Genomic DNA, 7091 nt, shown 5'->3' on the forward strand with positions numbered 1-7091 from the left:
AACACAAGGATGTGGCCAAATTAAGGAGATGAAATATGGCCCAAAGAAAAGAATAGAACAAAACTCTGGAAAAAGAACTAAATGAAATGGCGTTAGACAACTTACCAGATGCAGAGTTCAAAACACTGGCTATTAAGATGCACAAGGAACTCGTTGGGTACCTCAATAGCATAAAAAGACCCAGGCACAAATGAAGGTTACAGTAAGTGAAATAAGGGGAAAAAATACATGGAACCAACAGTGGAGTGGGTGAAGCTGAGAATCAAATCAATGATTTGAAAAATAAAGAAGAAAAAAAACATGCAATCAGAACAGCAAGAAATTTAAAAAAAGAAAAGGAATTTAAAAAATGAGGACAGGGTAAGGAGCTTCTGGGATATCTTCAAATGTACCAACTTTCAAATCATAGGGATGCCAGAAGGAGAAGAGAACTCAGAAGAAATGGAAAACTTATATGAAAAAATAATGAAAGAAAATTTCTCTAATTTGGTGAAGAAAATAGGCATGCAAGTCCAGGAAGCTCCAAGAGTTTCAAACAAGTTGGACCCAAAGAGGAACACACCAAGGCACATCACAATTAAAATGCCAAAGGTTAAAGATAAAGAGAGAATTTTAAAAGCAGCAATAGAAATAAAGTTAGTTACCTACAGAAGAGTTCCCATAAGACTGTCAGCTGATTTCTCTAAAGAAACTTTGCAGGCTAGAAGGGACTGGTGAAAAGTATTCAAGGTGATGAAAAGCAAGGACCTACAGCCTAGATTACTCTATCCAGCAAAGCTATCATTTAGAATGCAAGGACAGATAAAGTCCTTCCAAAGACCAGGTAAAGCTAGAGGAGTTCATTATCACCAAGCCATTATTACATGAAATGTTAAAGGGACTTAAGAAAAAGAAGATCAAAACTATGAATATTAAAAAAGGTAACAAGTTCACAACTATCCATAACTGAACATCCCCACCCTCCAAAAAAAACCCCCACAGACTAAGCAAACAACCAGAACAAGATCAGAATCATAGGTATCAAGATCAATTGGAGGATTATTACCTGGGAGGAAAAAGGGGGAGAATGAGGGGAAAGGTGTAAGGATTAAAAAGTATAATTAGTAGGTACAAAATAAACACAGGATGTTGAGAACAGTATAGGAAGTGTAGAAGCCAAAGAACTTATATGCATGACACATGGACATGAATTAAAGCAGTATATTGCTATAGGGAAGGGGGATACCAGGTAAAAGGGGGAAAGGGGAAATTGGGACAACTATAATACCATAGTTAATAAAATATACTTAAAAAGAATATCAGCCCTGGCTGGCATGGCTCAGTGGATTGAGTGCGGGCCTGCGAACCACACAATTGTGGTTCGATTTCCAGTCAGGGCACATGCCTGGGTTGCAGGCCAGTTCCCGGCAGGGGACTCATGAGAGGCAACCACCCATTGATGTTTCTCTCCTTCTCTCATTCCCTTCCTCTCTAAAGATAAATAAATAAAATCTTAAAAAAAAAAGAATATCAGAGACTAAAGAATATTTATAATAGTGACTTGGATATTGATATGACTCAAATACATAAAGTATACAAAACTTTAGTGCCCAATATGTGAGAGATTCAGCTAGAATTTAAATAACAGTTTTTTGGCCTTTGTTTTGTGTCCAGCCTCAGCCTAACTTTCAGTGCTACCAATGATGGGAGCTGATTCACAGATGTGACTCACAGAGCAGGCAAAATGACCACATAGTAATAAATCACTACTTTAGAAATGATTTCATGGACACAGTGCAGGTATTAAACACACACAAGTGCTTTGACTTTAATACTTGATACCCTGGTGTATTGCAATGCAGTCAGAAGTGTGGTAGACGGAGGAAGGCAGGTTGAGATCACCATGCTTAGCAATATAGAAAGATCATTTTGTTTAATCATACAGCTCTACACTGATGAGTAAATCTGTTTTCTCTGCCATGGTTTAGCTAAATATATAGGAAAAACAAGTAGAAATTTAGGTAGACTAATTCATTTCAGCTGCTTTCAAAAATGATAACTTAAGTGAACGTGGTAATACCTGCAGTGGGAAGTATGTAAAGCTGGCACCCTTTGTGGCAGGGCTTCCTTTGTTTATTGGTATGGACAGTACATGGTCAGCTATTCAACAAATCAGAACTTTAAAACTAAATATTTTGGAAAAAGGAAAGCATCCCAAGTTTCACACTTAAATTGTACTCAGCTTCAAGGTATGGTAACATTCTATTAACTTACTTAGCTTTCAATTTTAACTCAGAACAATCCCTGGGAAATATGACTCAAATTCAGATTCCCTTCATTGCTATACTTTAGGAGTAAGGGTAATTTAAATATTTGAAAAGAGAAAACCAAAACCATTTCAACTTCTATTTTCTGCCTTACCTGCAGAAGAATTTTTACAATTTAGGATTAGAAATCTCATAAACCCTACAACCTAAGGTAATTCACACACATTTGATTAGTGTGACCAGCACAAAACTCATCTGCTTTTTCAAATATTCCAAATACATAATTGTAATATAAAAACATTAATGCCAACAATTTTAACAGATAAAAAGAAGTGTTCTTATTTTGACATGCCAATAAACTATGTAGTTTTTTTTTAAATAAAGGAAGAAAGGAGAGAAAAATAGAACATCTTTTAAACAATGATGCAAAAGAGAAAACCTTTTATGTTACTAAGGAAAGATTACATTTATCCACTTTACTGAGTCTTTGGAAATAAAAGATTTTTGCCCTTCAATACTACAGAGACTTTAAGCCTATTTTAGTAATGATTTATTTTTAAAATCTCAGGTGGAAGTAAATGGAGAAAATAGGCACTCAAGGACTCTTGAAATTATATCCTGTGAGGAAGGCATGCAATTTAAAAATTAAAATGGGTTCACTGGATGGTTTAGTCTTATTGCTCAGCAATATGAGCCTTTAAAATAAGAAAATGGTGCCCTGACTGGTGTGGATCAGTGGTGAGTGCCGGCCTGCCAATCAAAAGGTCGCAGGTTCCATGCCTGGGTTGCAGGCCAGGTCCTCAGTAGGGGGAATGTGAGAGGCAGCAACACACTGATGTTTCTCTCCCTCTCTCTCTCCCTCCCTTCCCCTCTCTAAAAATAAATGAATAAAATGTTTTTAAAATAATATAAGAAAATGGGCTACAATAGGTTGTGTCAACCTAATATTTTCATCAAGGCATTTTTTCTTATGTCAAAATGCATCAAATTCTTATTCTACATCATCTACTATTATTTTCAAAGTGCTTTTTTAGATGTCTTAGTTTTTGACAAAAATTCATCCAATTTGGCATTTATTAATTAAGGTCTTCTAAATATGTACTGAATTCAAGATACTATCCCAGGCCTTGAGAGAGATATTTTTAAAAAGGAAGTATCGGTGATAGGTTTTATCGTCCATGAAACTAGAGTCTTGAGAATTAAGACCTACATGGAAAAACTACAGGCAATATAACAGAAAGCAATGGTGGTATGTGTTCTGAAGTATGTTGGGATGCAAAGCTAGGAAAGATCTAGGGCCACCTTGAAACTGTGCATCGCTTTTGTCCCTCAACTGTGGGGAGAATGACAGAAGTGCAAAGGGATGTGGGGGCAGAGCAAGCAGCACAAGCAAAGGTCCAGAGGTAGATCATTCCATGTGCAACAGAGAATTTATGCAGCAAAATAATGTAAGTTGTTAGGAGAAGCTGAGTTTAGATTTCAGTGGACTGAACGGAATTTAACTGTCTAATCAGTGTCATTGAATTTACTTTCTCTGCAAACAGAAAAGGGACTGTGGCCAGACTGCTCTTGTAGGAATTTGAATTTTTCATCAATGTTTATCGTTCAGTAGAGACAGAGTCTAGAGTTTTGTGTACCTACAAAATAAATGTTGAACTATTTCAATTATTTCCAAAAATTACTCATTTCAGGAGTCTGTGTAAAGAAGGTAAACAAATGATAGGCACTGTACATTTCAGTTGTGACTGTTGGAGTCACTTAATTTTATCAACTTATTCATCCTAATAAAAATAAAGTAAAATGAGGGCGAGAGAGATACTTTTAAGAATAAAATTTATTCCTAACTGTATAACTGTATATCTTCAGTAATCATTGTTTTCAATATAAACTATATTTGAAGTAATAAGAAATAATATTTAAATACCAAAGACCAAATGCATGCCTTATTAAGATTACATCAATTATTTTAATATATTATTTTTAAAATATTTTACACAAAAGATAACACATATTCTAACATTTCATTACACACAATTTACACTTGGATTTTTTTCGGAAAGTGACTTTCATAGAACATGAAAATTCAATGATTTTCATGTTCAATCATTTTCACGGGTAGATTTAGCCTGAAATTCCTACTTTTTTATCTTGTGTTTCTCACATTTTCTTCTTTGACATTTGCTTGTCTTTTTTTTTACATCTCTTGATAAGCTATTGGAGCAATTTTTACATTTCATGTATTTTTCAGAACAAATTTTTAAAAATGTTTTTCAGAAATAGGAAGTAGTTATGCTGTTTTCAGGGTTTAGATTTTCAACGCATTTTCTTCCCCTCTACCGCTAACCGTGCTCTTCCTCCCAAAAATGTAATAAAAGAAAATTGCATTCAGAAAGACGCTCTGTGAAAGGCACTTCCCTGTGAGCTTGTGGTTTCACTGCATGATGTGGTTTGGTTATATAGCTCTTGCAACACTGAATTTCGAGTCTCCTGTAACCCGTCCTATCTTCATCCACAGACAGCTGGTGGAAGCAGTTATTTTTCTTCATGTTAAATTTACTTCAAAAGGTTTGATGAACTGGTTCATAAAACATTAAATTTATAAGTGGAATTAAAATAGAGTTTTACTCTTCACAAAGCACTTTCAATATTATGTTTTAAAAGTTTAAAATGTAGTTGTGATTTTAAGCATTTTTTACTGATATGCTCTCCTTAACTTAAAAGAAAACATAGAAAATTGGTTTTCAAGAAGAACTAATACTGAATGAAGCTCTCTGATTCCATCACTTGTTTCCTCTTTCCAGTTGCACATAAATTTCTTACTGATAATAAAGAGCAATGAACCTTTTGAGAAAATACCACCTTAAAAATTACATTCAGCAATGTGTTCTAGTTTAAGTTGAGATACAATAAATAATAATATTAATTAAGTAAGTAAGTTATTTATTGAGAGAGACAGAGACATGTTGTTCCACTTAGTTATGCATTCATTTGTTATTTCTTGCATGTGTCCTGACCAGAGCAGGAACCTGTAACCTGGGTTGTACCTGGACAGTGCTCTAACCAACTGGGCTCTATCTGTCCATGGCTTAATTTGTATTTCAGTAGGTTTTTCTCAGAATACTACTTCAAAGAATAAAAAAATATGTGCTCCTCCCCTGCCTGCTACTGATATTTTTCAATTGCTTTCACTTGACCAATCTACAGTAGCTGTCCCACTCACCCTTAACTGTCTCAGTATTATTTTCAGAGAATAACAAGGAAGTGAAACCCTTTTTGGGACAAATAATCTTGGGAGAAAAATCAGGTAAAAAACACAGCTACCTTGATTCTTAATTAATGTGTTAAATTAAGATATGAACCTGCAAAATAATAATGGAAAGTATTAATACCTAGATTAACAGGGAAAAAACCTTAGGTTTAAGAGCCAAGGATTCAGGAAATGTCATAAATCTGTGACTATAACTACTTATCTAAGCTTAACTGTCAATTTAAATGTTTAAATTCTCCTTTAATTAGAAATAAAATAATAAAAAATATACCTTTATATTGACCTCACAGAGTTGTTATGAATACCAGATGTGATTTGTGTGTGAAACAAAAATTAGTTAAGTTCTTGGCAAATTGAGTAATATTACATGGTTTCTTTGTTTTCTCAAACTTCTCCACCTCTGGATGCAGAAAAATGTGACCGGGATTATATATTCTAGGTATGAAGGCTCTGCAAAGTTTCAATGCAGACTAAGCAATGACATATTCTCCACCCAGGCAGGTAAAAAAAAAAATCTAGTATTAGCTCATTCAATCCTTTTCACCATGGAGAAGGCAAATAAAATTAGAATCTTTACTTTCCTGTGTATATTAGATTTTCTTTAATAACTTTAGTACATAAAAATCTAAATAGATAAATTAATATAATGCTATGAATTACACTTATTTTTACTCTCTGTTTCAAAATCTTTTTTATAAAACTTAATTTCTTGTGTTGATATAATTATTTTAAGTACATGAAATTTAATTCTTGCATTTTTTTGAAAAAACTATAAATGAAGTGGTTAGACTAAGACTGTTATGAAGTTTATAAAACTCTTGAAATTTAAGAGAGACATAACTCAGCATATTTCTAAGGCATGTTTTTATATGATATTATAAAAGAAACCCACTTCAATGGGGGCAATTACAGGGGCTTATCATGTATAATAACACTTTGCTATTATATAATACTTAATAAAAGCTCAAATATCATCCAGTCCATGTAAATTCTTAAATAGAATAGCAATTATCTCAGAGAATCTGGAAGAAAACATGATGTCTACTTCAAAATCCAACTTCTCCTTCATTCTATACCACCCAGAGAAACCAGATTATTAATTTTTAGTTATTTATTGTGATTGAGTTTTATCTAAAATGAAAAATAAAATCTATTTTCCAAATTCAGTGAAAGAATATTTTATGCTTTATTTTGAGGCTACTTTGTTTTCTGACAGACAATAAAATTTCATATGGCACAAACAGGAAAAGCAACATTTGGTTTCATAAAACATGACATTGCATTGAGGAAGTTAGCATGAGTGCATTTTAGTAGCACATAGTCTTAAGAATATTAAGGCAGGAATTACGGGGACCAAAGTTTCATTTTGAGGACATTTCTGCTTTTCTCTGGATCCCAATCATACACCAGTCCCACAATTTTATTATTATTTTTTCTCTTTGTCCTTCAAATCCACTTTTTTTAAATATAATTTTTAAAATTTTATCGTTCAAGTGTTACCGAACAAGAGGAGGTCCGAGGGAGGGGCAATACAATATTTGGCCCACCTAGGGATGCCCAAAACTGCTCTACAACAG

The sequence above is a fragment of the Artibeus jamaicensis genome, unplaced genomic scaffold, assembly GCF_021234435.1.
Source record: "Artibeus jamaicensis isolate MK-2021 breed Jamaican fruit bat unplaced genomic scaffold, CSHL_Jam_final scaffold_369, whole genome shotgun sequence".
Lineage (NCBI taxonomy): Eukaryota > Metazoa > Chordata > Mammalia > Chiroptera > Phyllostomidae > Artibeus > Artibeus jamaicensis.